Raw genomic sequence first — 13,841 nt, 5'->3', positions numbered from 1 at the left:
GGTCATTGGGTTCACTTCTCCAACCAGGGTGGTCGATTATGGTGTTCAATCTATAATTGTACAAACCACACTACCTACACCTACTATTAATGACAACCAATTCGTCATCAAGCCTTACCTGCTACTACCCATCTTACCTACCCCTTCTCCACCGTCCAGTCACTATGCCAACCCCCTCTCTTGAAAACTCCACACTACCCTCTCCTCTACCCTGACCTAGTACCCAAATACAGGTGTTACACATTACATTACCCCAAATCTCCAATCCCTCTCCTCTGTTGACAATTGCACTAGTCTAGATTAACTTCACATTGGCAATGGTAAAGGTTGCCCTATCACTCAAATTGTGTCTACTTCTCTATCCTCCTCCTCCTCTTTTACTTCTTTCCGTTTATCTGTTGTTCTCCATGTTCCCTCCTTTGTCTTTACTTTATTTGAAAAACTTGCTAGCAATAATGGTGTCTTTTTCGAGTTTCATTCATCTCATTTTTTAAATATAAGATATCATACAACTAAATATCAATGAGCAAAACAATAGTGCTAGTTTACCACGGTACCATATGGATACTGACGTGACGGATGGTCAACGTCGCCCTTTGTTCCTAACCCAGAAGCCCCCGGTGCTCGCTTCGTCTTTCCCTCGGTGCTGACTATGCAACTGGACTTGTCTCTTTATCTTGGTGCCTTCCTACTTCCCTTACTGCTCCGTGGGCCCCGATTCTTGCTTTTGTTCATCGAGATTGGGTTGGTATTCAGTTAAGATCATAACCATCAGTCTCCCACCTACCATCATGGAAGTTAGCAAGCAGTCATTTTAGTTGCTAGTAGCTAGTTGGCACTTGGCTCTTCCTTCAGATATGAAAGTAGAGGTGAAGCTGAAGCAGCAGCCTTTCGAACTTGAAGATTAGCTTAGCTTACTCTTATTTCATAAATAAGCAATTCTTGAATGCGCTAGTTAGTCTTCTTGATTCTTGCCTGGCCATGGATTCAGCAGCAGTTCGAGAGGTTGACCTATTCGGGAATCTTTGGATTTATGCTTATTTTCAACTCCCCAAAGCATTTCGTCGCTTACTATGCCCTTCCTCGTCTCTGGGTGCCTAGGTATCCACCGTAAGCCTTTCCTCGTTTGAACCTCGCCGTTAACTTTAAGGCTATGTCAAGACTTTTTTGACTAAAAATTAGATTTTGAAGACTGAAAATCGAGCTTTGAAGCAGACTTAAAAAACTTTATTTTTCCAATAGTTGGCTCGACTAATTGGCTTTGGCCGCTCGCTAGTTGTCGGGTCAGATTCCATAGATGTCTATTTAGATGTCGATTTCTTGCTTTTGGCTTTAGGTGCAATTTCAATGTTAGATCAATTTCGGTTTCAGAAGTCCACTTAAGTTTTATGAAATAAAAGAGAGAATAATTTTGTCCAATTAGATCAATAACAGAAATAAACATAAACATCATGCATACTAAAGGAAGGTATGCCCGAACAGTTATATGGGTCACAAAATGAAAGTGCCTACACTATTATATAGATCACCAAAAATATGGCTGCTGCGTTATACAGGTCGTGAAATTAAATACGCCTGCACCGTTATACATGTCGCAAAAGAAAATGCCTACACCATTATACAGGTCATGAAATTAAATACGTTTGCACCATTATACAAGTCGCAAAGAAAAATATAGATGCACATATACAATTCTCAGAGATAACAAAAATTGGAGCTTTGAGCAAAACCCCACTAAAAAATAACAGCAAAACAAGCTTTCAAGCTTGAGTAGTCGATAGCAGATCGACTATTCCTAATGTCCACATGCTTGAAAAAAGCAATTTTCCAGATTTTAAATGCAATTACATGCTTAGTTTTATAATTTACACACACACATTTAAAAATATGAATTGCAAAGATAAATTGTAGAAGATCAGAAGGAGAGTTTTTATATTGAAAATAAATATATAAGTTGTGTAATTCCACTCACCGTCCTAATCAATCAACGTGTACTTCTCCTGTATGTTTGGCTCTTCCACAAAGAAAACACCTACACTTCATAATAATGTTCCATTACTTACTAGAATCAAAAGTTAAATTTTTTGGATTAGAGACTCATACTCTAGCCTTAGGTACGGTTCCACCACTATCCCCGACCGAACTCCACCCTCATAATGAAAAACCTCGAAGTCACAATCCTGAGGTCAACTGAACTTCCAGCCCCCACTATATGACTGAAATTTGAAATTTCTGAAAACATGGGAGCTTCTGCCCCTTTTCCAGATTTAAACTCGTTTTAGGAGTAATTCAAATCCCATATGATTCCTTTCTAAAAATCCTAGTCTAAATCTGATTTTCACTCGTCCAACCAAAATATTTCAAAAGGAATCTTTGTTTCTAAGTTTTTAAATTAAACCTCATATTGGTATTTTAATCTTACTTAAATTCCTTCCTTTGCCGGGATTTTATTCCATGAAGATAATCTCTCTTTCTCTCTCCTTTGAGAAAAGATTCTCTAAGTCTCCAACAAATAGGAGGTTGACACCTAACTTAGTGCCTCTCACCAAAAATCAAGTATAATCCACTCAAAAATCAATTTGGATTGCCCAAAAAGAGCCATAGAGGAACTTTTAAGCTCTTTCCCGCAAAGGGGCGGTCAACCACCCTGCACAGGTGAGCTGGGAGCCCATGCTGCCTCACCTGGGTGTGTGCTGTTGCATCTGCCGCCTGGAGGAGGCAAATCAATCCCACTACCTCCCAAGTTGCCACTCCATGCCTTGGCAGCTATTGCTGTATGTACCACCTAGGGGCGGCAAATCAGGCAATCAGCCATCTGGAGTCGCTGTCCAGTGTGAGGATTCATTTTTGTGGCACACGCACAATGCACGCAGAGGGGATAGGTTTGTTGCTTCTTGGTTGGAGGGAGAAGGAATGTGTCTTCTCAAGGTTATGATTATCAGGGGGATGGGGGTCATACAATCATGTAAAATGGAGTTGCCACCTAGGATTAGGGCCCAGGACCCATTGGTGTAGCCCTGTGAAGGGCTACATGACTTCATTTGGTCTGGTTAGAGATTTGGGGTAAGTGGTCAGGTTACGAGAGTGGGAAGGTGTTAGGATCCACCTTGCCTAGGTAAACCGCTCTTTCTACTAGATGCTTGTTTTTTAATATTCTCCCTATATGAATGTCTTATAACCACATTTTTGGCTAAATATTGATGCACAAACTACTCAAACAAATTAAACTATGTTACATTAACTACTATGTACGCTACACAAGAATGCTTGAAAGACTACATTATGCGGAAATTAAAGGTTAATGATAAGAATGTATATCTGTACGCTAAACTAATGCGATTATGGAAAATGCAATACGAAAGCCGTCCCTTGGCTTAGGTGGAGACAAATGGCTAGCTTTATCATTTGCCGGACAGAGTATCAGCTTAAGAGTAATCTTTGGGTTTTGGACAGAATAATGGTGTTGCGAGGTTTAGGGAGCGAAACACTCAATTCTCAGGCAGAGTAGCTACGCCGTGAAAGATTTCTAGGACATGGGCAAAAAAGCGTCGAAGAAGTCCGGTTCGGATAACCCGGACTTCGGGCAAGGGGATAAGGCTCGAAGGCTCGAAATTGGATTGGGGAAGAGCCCTAGAACAAGGATACTAGGAAAAATACAAAAATTGGAGCTTTGGGGTGCCCCCTCTACCACAAATTTTGAATGTGCAAATGAGGAGGGGAAGGGGCTATTTATAGGCAAAAGTTGGGTTCGGCGGTGCCATGGTGAAGTATGTGGGACTGCAATACGGGGTTATGAAAGATAGAAAAGAAAGGTTGGGCGCTTGTGGGGCTGCATAGCACATGTGGGGCCGCATAGCAGGGCCGCACAGCGTGTATAGTGCTACACGGTAAGGCTGCCTAGTGTGTCTGACATGGCACGGCAGGGCCGCACAGTGTGTGTGGTGCCACATGGCATGACCGCATAGTGCATGTGCTGCCGCATGATAGGGCTGCATAGGGTGTGTGGTACCGCATGGCAGGGCCATGCAGGCTTTAGTGCCGTAGGGCAGGGTTGCCTAGCGGGACTGCATGGCGTGCATGGCGCTACCTTGCAAGGCTGTACAATGCACGGCACTTCCTTGTGGGGCTACCTTACGGGGCTACGCAGACTATAATGCTGCCTGATGGGGCTGCGCCCTATCTGCAGGGTAGCATGGTAGGACGACGTTCATTGTGGTGCGATCTTGCATGTTGGGAAAATTCTTTCCTCCCTCTATAAATGTTTGATCATAAAAAATGAGTTGACACAAGCCACTGTGTTCTATTATGTCAACAGGTTTAATGTAATGATAAAGAAGAACGAGTCGAGGCTTAATTCACAAGGAAGCTCAAGATAAGGCCTGAACAGATCAAGCCGATAAAGAATTTCCTTCTTCCCATCTCTCCCTTCGATGCCTTCCCTAGCAATCTTTCTAAGAAACCAAAGGTGCTTTAGGGTGCCCTCAATTCCTAGAGATCCAACACCACTTTGAGAGGGACTCATGACTCCATGAGAGATTACATCAACTACGGTTTGAATATTGGTCCCCTCTCCCACTATGTCTGCCACACCCCAAACCACCCCCTAGGAGGATTAGGTAGGTGACCCGAATTGTGTAACGGCATTCCGTCAAATCCCACGGATCTAGAAGCAGTTATTACATTCACGATCCCACATTCATCTCATTACTACAGGTAAGATCAGAGTGTTGCAGATAAACTACAATTATAATAACAAAAGAGAAAGCGTAGCGATATGGGAATGTTGGTGATATATATATACAAAGTGTTCTGAAACATTCCCACCCAGATACAACCCACAACGAGAAACTAAGCTGACAAAAGCTAAAAGAAAGGAAGAAATACATACATATATATATATATACAGGGTGAGATAACTCAACCCCAAAAAGAAAGTAAGAAAACTACCACAGAACCACAAGCAGAACGGGGATAAACTCCTAACAAAAGCAAAAAGAAGTCCCCAAGACAAAAAGAATCAAGTGCACTCTTCAACGGTCTTCATTAACGACCACCGAGAATGCACGCATCATCGGCATGACCTCCATCGGGGTCCATACCAATATCATCATAATCACAATGGCTCTCCTCCTCATAATGAGCCTCCTTGCCATAGCGGCATCGATCTGCAAAATCATCTAAAGAAAAACATATATAACAGAGTGTGAGCTCCACTGAGCTCGTGAGCAAAACATATCATCATGCATGCACGTGCAACCACAATTCACATGATCCTACATGATATGAAAGTCCAGATTATTTATTAGCCACCTAGAAATACAAATAAGTCAGGTCTGTGCTACTACAATCCCCAATAGATGTATCCCTGGTGCGGGCTTGGTTACCCCTTCCCGCGATACACCCATTGAGTTGTTAGAGAAGACTAGTCAGCTCCCACATTCGTTCACCAAGGTCAGCCCGACCAGCCCTCTGTGATTAACCTGTAGGGCAACCCATCACATTTCTCTTTTCTTTTCATTCTTGGCTTATAGCCCATAATCACCATTCCGGTGCAAACATATCTCTTTTCTTATCATTCATCATTCCGGTGCAAACACATTTTTTACTTTTCTCATATATATGGTCACCCTCACAGGCATCCAATACCTTAACCCCTATTGGCAAGGGTGCGTAGCACGGGTGATGAAACTCTAACCCCATGTCTATATGGCATTGTATAAGTCAGGCGGTGTCAACCGTATCCCATACTACGGGCTACCACAGGCCTCATTTCCAAGCCGATTACGGCATCTAGTCTAACAATCACATTCATCAAATAAGAGTCATAGTGTTGATCAACAGACAGTTAATGTGAATAATTGAACAAAATTTAATTAACACAACATATATGATTTAAATTTAATAGCTGACATAGCATCATAGATTACATGTACACATATGATAATATTTCACTCACCTGGGTCTGGTTCTAAGTACTCGGTTGCAAATTCTGTTCCAACAGCAGTCTGGTTGTTGGCCTCGAGCGCGGGATCAAATCCTAAATGTAAATCAGAAAGTGTCATGTTAAGTTTCCAATTTGTCTTTGGTAGTCCTAGGGTTAACCTAAGCTCACTGGGTTGACCCGGTGTTCAGTTGATTCTCACTTGGAATTCTCTGGGCCTTGTACTGGGCCTTAGGTCCATATCCCGGTGCATCATCCAGAGATGGTGGTCTAGGGGTAAAGTGGTCTTTCTCAGTGATTATACCTGACCCTAGGTCATAATAGGCTTACTATGCTATCCTCAGTCTGATAGTGCTACAGAACCAAGCGCAGGCAGGGTTTCCATCACCTACGGGGCCCACTTGGGTTCCTAAGCCAAACCTTTATAAGGACAGATGTGGGGAAGGGCATTTAGGTCATTTCCCACTTTCCCACACTGTACCATGGCCATTGGGTGAGGTTCCTGAGGCTAGATCAACAATTCTGCCAACTTCCATTCACTGGGCGATGTCTCTGGGCGGTGGGTGCTTCGCCTAGAGTCTTCAAATCGACAATGGGCTGAGATTCCAAGGTTGATTCTCATGGGCAGTGCTCAAATCATTACCCCATGCATGTTAGGGCATAAGGTGAACCCTGGGGTGATCTACTTTTTGGTCCAAGTGGATTCTCCATTGGGCCCACCACTTGACTGCTAGAGGCTGCCCAGACAGCTCAGTAAATAGTGTCACAGGGTTTCTTTAGGCATGAATCTCAATTTCAGCCACATGCAAGGCTGGAAACAGATGTAACATAGTGATTCAAGGCTATAATTACCTAGGGCTAGGTCTATGCAGCCATGGCTTGCATTCCAGGGTTCCATACAGCCAGCCAACAGTGAATCTGGGCAGTGCAACCATGCACAGCCAGATTCGGCCCTCAAAAATGGCATATCTGCCCTGTAAAATCATCCAAAACTCTCAAATCTTCCATGCTCCATACTTGCATGGCAAATCTAAGGCTGTCCAGGGCAGTCCCTAGCTGTTCTAGGCTGCTAGAGAGTAGAAGATCAACAAACATAAGCACCAAAAGGGGAGCAGCAGGTCTGAGCAGAGTTTCCATACTTGCACAGGTGTGAGAAGCTCGATCCCAAGCTTGGATGCAAGGCTGCCACCCAACCCTTCCTTCTTCTCCTTCTTCCTTTCTTTTTCCTCTCTCTTCTTTCTTCTCTTCTCTCCCACAAAATGAATAGTAGCCAAGGGTTCTAAATGAGCCCAAGGCACCCCTATATATAGCCCAGCCTTGACTAAGGCCTGTTTGGTTGGTTAAGGTCTATTTTCAAAATGCATTCTTAACTGCATTTACAGCCACTCTGGGCTCTTAGGTGGGGTCCACAGTGAACCTAGGGTATGAGGTGGTCCCTCAGACTCCCCTCTATCTTTAGAAGGTGCCCATGTCCATTATGGGTGGTCCCCATAAATTAAATCCATTAAATATGCTATTTTACTGACTGGGCGATGTCTCTGGGCCTTGTCTGCATCGCCTAGTGCCATCGCCCAAAGATTCCAGCAAAGCTGAATCTCAGTGGGGCTTGCATAGGGGTTTGACCCTTGGTCAGGGCATTGTCCCCACATGCCATTTAGAGGTTTTTACACACTTTTCCAGAGGTGGGTCCCACAGTTATGGAGAGGAGAGAGATTACCTGGGATTCAGGCCATTCACAATACTATAAGTTGTACAGTTGCAAGGGTCAGCTATCCACCTATTGATAGTCATGTATGATGATCCACACAGGGTTTCTACATCAATCCAAATCACTGGAGTGATACTCCACAGTGTTCTTGGTTGCCTGGTCAGGGGTTCCTGTCCTTCAATCAAAATTCCAGCCAGTCAGGAGTAGGGTTTTATATATCTCCCCACCTTACAAAAATTTTATCCTCAAAATTTGCTTACCTTGCAATTCGAAGAGTTGAGGATATCTCTCTTTCAGTTCTTCTTCACGTTCCCATGAAGCTTCTTCCACCAGGTTGTTTCCCCAAAGAACCTTTACAAAAGCGACGGTGCAGTTACGGAGGTTATGCTCCTTTCTGTCCAATATCTCTGTAGGTTGCTCTTCATATGTCATATCCACATCCAACTGTTCAGGTTCAGTTAATAGTACATGTGTCGGGTTGTTAATGTACTTTCTCAGCATTGATACATGGAAAGCATCATGGACGCCTGACAACGATGGTGGTAGTGCTAGTCGGTATGCTATGGGTCCCACTTTGTTAAGAATTTCATAAGGACCGGTGAACCTTGGGCTCAACTTACCCTTCTTGTTGAAACGTAGCAATCCTTTAGTTGGAGACACTCGAAGGAATACCTTTTCTCCAACTTCAAATTCAATGTCCTTCCTTCGATTATCCACATAAATTTTCTATCTTGACTGGGCTGCCTTGATCTTTTCTCTTATGACATCCACCTTATCGCCGATCACTTGTATCATCTCGGGTCCGAGATACTTTCGTTCGCCAACTTCATCCCAATATAACAGAGTTCTACATTTCCATCCATATAGAGCTTCGAATGGTGCTATGCCAATGGTGGAGTGATAACTATTATTGTAGGCGAATTCCACCAGAGGTATATGAGCATCCCAACTACTGTTCATTTCTAAAATGCAGGCCCTGAGCATGTCCTCCAGAGTCTGTATAGTTCTTTCCGACTACCCATTTGTCTGTGGATGGAAAATCATACTAAGATTCAATTGAGATCCCAATGCCTTCTGTAAACTTCTACGAAACCTTGAGGTAAACCAAGGATCTCTGTCAGACACAATACTGACAGGCACGCCGTGTAAGTGGACTATATTCGCTATATATAATTGGGTAAGGTTCTCCATCGAGTAACTTATCCTGATTGGTATAAAGTGAGCTGCCTTTGTTAGTCCGTCTACGATCACCCAAATCGCATTCATGCCTTTCTTGGTGTTGGGCAGATTTGTCATGAAATCCATGGTGATCCTTTCCCACTTCCATTTAGGTATAGGAAGTAGCTGCAACAATCCATACGGTCGGTGTCTCTCTGCTTTTATCTGTTGACAGGTGAGGCACTTGGACATGTATATTGCTATGGTCTCCTTCATTCCCATCCACCAGTAATACTTCTTCAAATCCTTGTACATCTTTGTACTTTTGGGGTGGATTGTATAGGGTGAGTTGTGCGCCTCTTTAAGAATTTGGTCTTGGACATTATAATCATCAGGCACACACAGTCTATCTCAAAACTTCAGTGCACCATCTTGGGCCAAAGAAAAGTCTGGGTCCCTATGGACACCTTGTTGTACTTCCCAAATGATCTTGGCTAGCTCGGGTTCTAATGGTTGCTTCACAAATACCTCTACTCGTATCGACGGCTGTAGATCCATGGCTGCTAGTTGTATAGCCATTCCTTCGACCACGAGCTCCAAATCAAGCTTCTGACCTTTTTCATTTAACTGTTCGCTTACAACTAAGGAAGCGAGAGATGCAGTCTGAGATTTTCTGCTTAATGCATCAACTTCAACGTTGGCCTTACTAGCGTGGCACTGGATTTCACAGTCATAATCTTTTACCAGTTCTAACCACCACCTCTGTCTCATGTTCAGCTCCTTCTGGGTGAAGAAATATTTTAGACTTTTATGATCGCTGAAAATTTCACTCTTTTTGCCATATAGGTAATGCCGCCATATCTTTAATGCGAAGACCAGCGCTACCAACTCTAAGTCATAAGTGGGGTAGTTCTTCTCATGTTCTTTTAACTGTCTGGAGGCATAGGCGACTACTTTACCTTTTTGCATCAAGATGCCACCTAATCCTATCCTGGATACGTCAGTGTATACCACACCATTCCTCCGGTATCGTCCGGAATGGTCAAGACTGGAGCTGTCACCAATCGGTTCCTCAATTCCTGAAAACTTTTCTCGCATGTTTCATTCCATTCAAATTTGGCTCCCTTCTTTGTAAGTTTTGTCATGGGTGCCAAAATCTATGAGAAATTTTCAATAAACCGACGGTAGTAACCGGCCAAACCTAAGAAACTTCAGATCTCAGTGGCACTCTTCGAAGTCTCTCATTCGAGTACTGCTTTCACCTTTCCTGGATCCACTTTAATGCCATCTTTAGTAACGATGTGTCCCAGGAATCCAATTTGACATAGCCAAAATTCGCATTTACTGAATTTGGCAAAAAGATGGTGTTCCCGCAACCGCTGCAACACAAAGGTAAGGTATTGAGCGTGTTCTTCCTCATTTTTGGAGTACACCAAAATGTCATCAATAAATACAATGACAAACTTATCCAACACATCATGGAATACTCTGTTCATCATGTCCATGAATGCTGTCGGAGCGTTGGTTAATCCGAATGACAAAACTAAGAATTCGTAATGTTCGTATCGGGTTTGAAACACCGTTTTGTGAATATCACCACCCTTGATCTTCAATTGATTGTATCCTGACCTAAGATCGATTTTGGAGAAAACTCTTGCTTCTTATAACTGATCAAATAAGTCATCGATGCGCGGCAACGGGTATTGATTCTTGACAGTAAGCTTATTCAGCTCGTGGTAGTCGATACACACAGCCACATACTGCCATCCTTCTTCTTAACAAACAACACGGGTGCTCCCCAGGGTGATACGCTGGGTTGAATGAATCCCTTCTTCAGCAGGTCTTGAAGTTGAACTTGCAACTCCTTCAGTTTGATTGACACCATTCAATACAGTGCCTTGGATACCAGTGCTGCACCAGGAATTAGATCAATCGCGAACTCTATATCATGGTCAGGTGGTAGCTGCGTCAGATCTTCTGGAAAAACATCAGGAAATTCTCTGACGACTTTGAGTTCCTCCAAGGGTTTTATCTTTGCCTCCGTGTCTATCACAGTTGCTAAAAAGCCTTGACATCCATCATCAAGCAACTTTCGCGCCTGGAGGGCTGATAAGGTTATTCTCCTGGATTTCCTTCTCGGTTCGCTTTGATAGGTGAAGATTGACCCATCTTTCAACTTAAACATATCTTCTTTGCCGCACACAAGACGTTTGCACCATAGGTGGATAACCAATCCATGCCTAGTATTACGTCAAAGTCCTTTATATCCAACTTTATCAATTGTGCGGTTAGATTCTTCCCACAGGTCTCAATCTGACAAGGGTCGTAAACCTCCTTCAAGCTCACGATGCCACCCGTCGGTGTGCTGACTACTAGTTCATGCCCGATGTCTCTCGGTTGATCTTTCATCTTACTCGTAAAAGTGGTAGAGACGAAAGAGTGGGTTGCGCCCGAGTCGAATAACACTCGTGCAAGTATGGTTGAGACAACCAGGGTACCTAGGGTTTGTGGGTAGTTTAGGTTACATGAAGTAAGCCAATTATTCCCTATAATTTAGTAGTGTTTAGCAAACTTACTTGTTAATACATCAGAGTTCGCCTCGGCTTCTTCATTCGTCATCGCAAACACCTTTCCTCGCGTCCGATTGTCTCGTGGCTGAAAAGGTCTAGTGTAGGGCTGATTCGGCAAGTTGTTGCCATACCCACATGATCTACAATCTCTTGCCATGTGTCCTTCCTTATTGCACACATAGCACTTATGGGGTAGAACAGAAGGTGTTGAGGCTTGGCTCACTTGACTTGTTGCTGGTCGGGTTGGCAAAGTTGCTATTGTCACTTAACTTGTAGTTGGTTGAGCAGGGGGATTGAAAGTGGGGCGGAAAGGGTTCTGACCCACGTTCGGCCAACGATACGGAGTCAAATTAGGGCTTGAACTTGTTCCACGATAAACTTTATTTGGCCACCCAAAAGTTTGAAAATTATTTGGCCTTTTGTTCAACCCAAGCGACGTCATAGTCTTCTCTTTCTCCTTTTCCTTAAATCTGTCTTCCATCATCTTTGCCTTGTCGACCATCTGAGCATAATCCCGGATATCCATAATTGACAGTACTGATCCGATCTCAGTCTTGAGTCCTTTCTTGAATTTCTTTGCCTTACTAACTTCCTCTTTTAGGTGCTTTGGAGCAAAATGGAACAAATCTTCAAATCGCTGTTGGTAATCCAATACCGACTTGGTCCCTTGCACCAGTGCGATGAATTCAACTTCTTTCTTGTCCCTAAAGCTCTTTGGGAAGTAGTTCTTGAAGAAAACTTCTTTGAAATGGTTCCACGTAGGGTTTGGATGCGTGGCTTCCAAATTGGGCTTAGTAGCTTTCCACCAAGCTTCGGCTTCATTCTGCAACTCATAACCCGCACAAATCAGTTTTTGTGCACTTGTGCACTCTAGTACTTCAAATGCCTTCTCTAGAGCACTGATCCACCATTCCGGTGGCATTGCCTCGGAAGTTATTTTAGAAAATGCAGGCGGATGGAGTTTCTTAAATCTCTCCATAACCTTGGCAGTAGAGTTCTCCGCTAAGTGTTGAGGCACAGGTGGTGGAAATAGTACGGGCCGGTTGGGTGGTGGTGGTGGTGCCGCACATTCATGCATCATGGTTGTAAACTGTGTAGACATCTGACCAAGCAATTCTTGTTGTTGTTGCATGGTCCGCATCATTGTGGTCATGAATGCAGTCACATTGCCGGCTACCACATTTGGCTGAGGTACTGTAGCAGTGGCTTGTGTAGCCGCTAGTGCCTCTGACGAAGCAGCTGATGCCTCAGAATTTTGAGCCTTAGTCCCATTTGGTAGTTCAACCTCTGGTATAACACGAGGTTGTTTTCCTTTGCGACCACCACGGGTACTTCTTGTGTTGACCATTGTGGCTTCTCTAAAAAGAGGAGCATGTTCAATATTCCCATATCGCTCATTAGGGTCAACAATTATTTCCTAGTTAGTACAGGTACAAACCTAGTCCATAGTTCCAGTAAATTTCGTGACTCACACCAGTATGGTGGATTGTTAGATATTTTGTCTTGGTTTATTGTGGGTGTTTCTTTCGCTTGGTATTCTGTTTCTTTTTTCTTAAGCATTTTATGTAATGGTATGCTATGCATGACACTATATAAATGACTTCAATTTTTTTTAAATAAAAGACTTTTAATTAATTACCTAGCCTAACAGGCAAGCAATTCTAGCTTCCTTCCCATTACAAACTCCATCGCAAGTAAGTATTCTATGTCAACTCTTACTTCTTCAGCTAAGGACATAAAATAGTCTCGCTCTCCTGGTCCACTAATGGTAGCAAGGGCTAAATAAAAGTCCAACTAGTTCTCGGATCGGGGTAATACTAGTCATATCCGTCTCAGTCTCTCTCGTAGCTGTCTAATATAGATCATGATGCTGGGATCTCCAGCCTTGGCTGAGGTAATAGGTCCTGTCATAGAAAATGGTTCTAGGCATCAGGTTATACTTAATTAAAAGAATTAAGTACATGTCTACTGGAATTTAAATGACTAAGAATCAATAAAAATATACTTGGGTTGGCTCGAGGTACCTTAGCATCTAAAGTGTTTTGAATTGGCTAGACAACCTATGAAACCCTATTCTTGGCTGACCTAGACTTTGGATAGGGTAAGATCTACGCTTCCTACATGAAATAAATACGTATTACAACATACCTACATATCTATACCCGGTTTTGTATAGCAACACTCCACTCAGTTCGTACATCGCAATATCAAACACATAATGATTAAATATTACACACCCAATTCTCATAAGTATGCATGGATATTTATATATTTTTGGTACCTATATTAAACATATAAACAAGGAATTTCAATTTCCTAGGTGTTTTACTAAGATTCCTAAGTAGAAGTTGTAATCCTTTGATTTCATGAAAGTTGCGTTTGTTTAATTAATTAATTTAATTAATTATTTATTTATATATATTTTTTAAAACATTAGTAAAAATCATTATTTTTATGTTCAACA

General features: G+C 42.8%; 1 long non-coding RNA gene across 1 annotated transcript; it reads left to right on the top strand.

Moving 5' to 3' along the window:
- Positions 1–965: 965 nt before the first annotated feature.
- On the top strand, positions 966–9,269 carry LOC122665229. Its single transcript, XR_006333457.1, has 3 exons — positions 966–1,124; positions 1,557–1,559; positions 9,256–9,269. It is a non-coding gene; the product is annotated as an uncharacterized LOC122665229 (long non-coding RNA).
- Positions 9,270–13,841: the final 4,572 nt, after the last annotated feature.

The sequence above is a fragment of the Telopea speciosissima genome, chromosome 6 (assembly GCF_018873765.1).
Source record: "Telopea speciosissima isolate NSW1024214 ecotype Mountain lineage chromosome 6, Tspe_v1, whole genome shotgun sequence".
Lineage (NCBI taxonomy): Eukaryota > Viridiplantae > Streptophyta > Magnoliopsida > Proteales > Proteaceae > Telopea > Telopea speciosissima.
The sequence above is the reverse complement of the archived record's forward strand: the minus strand, read 5'-3'. Positions and strand labels throughout refer to the sequence as shown.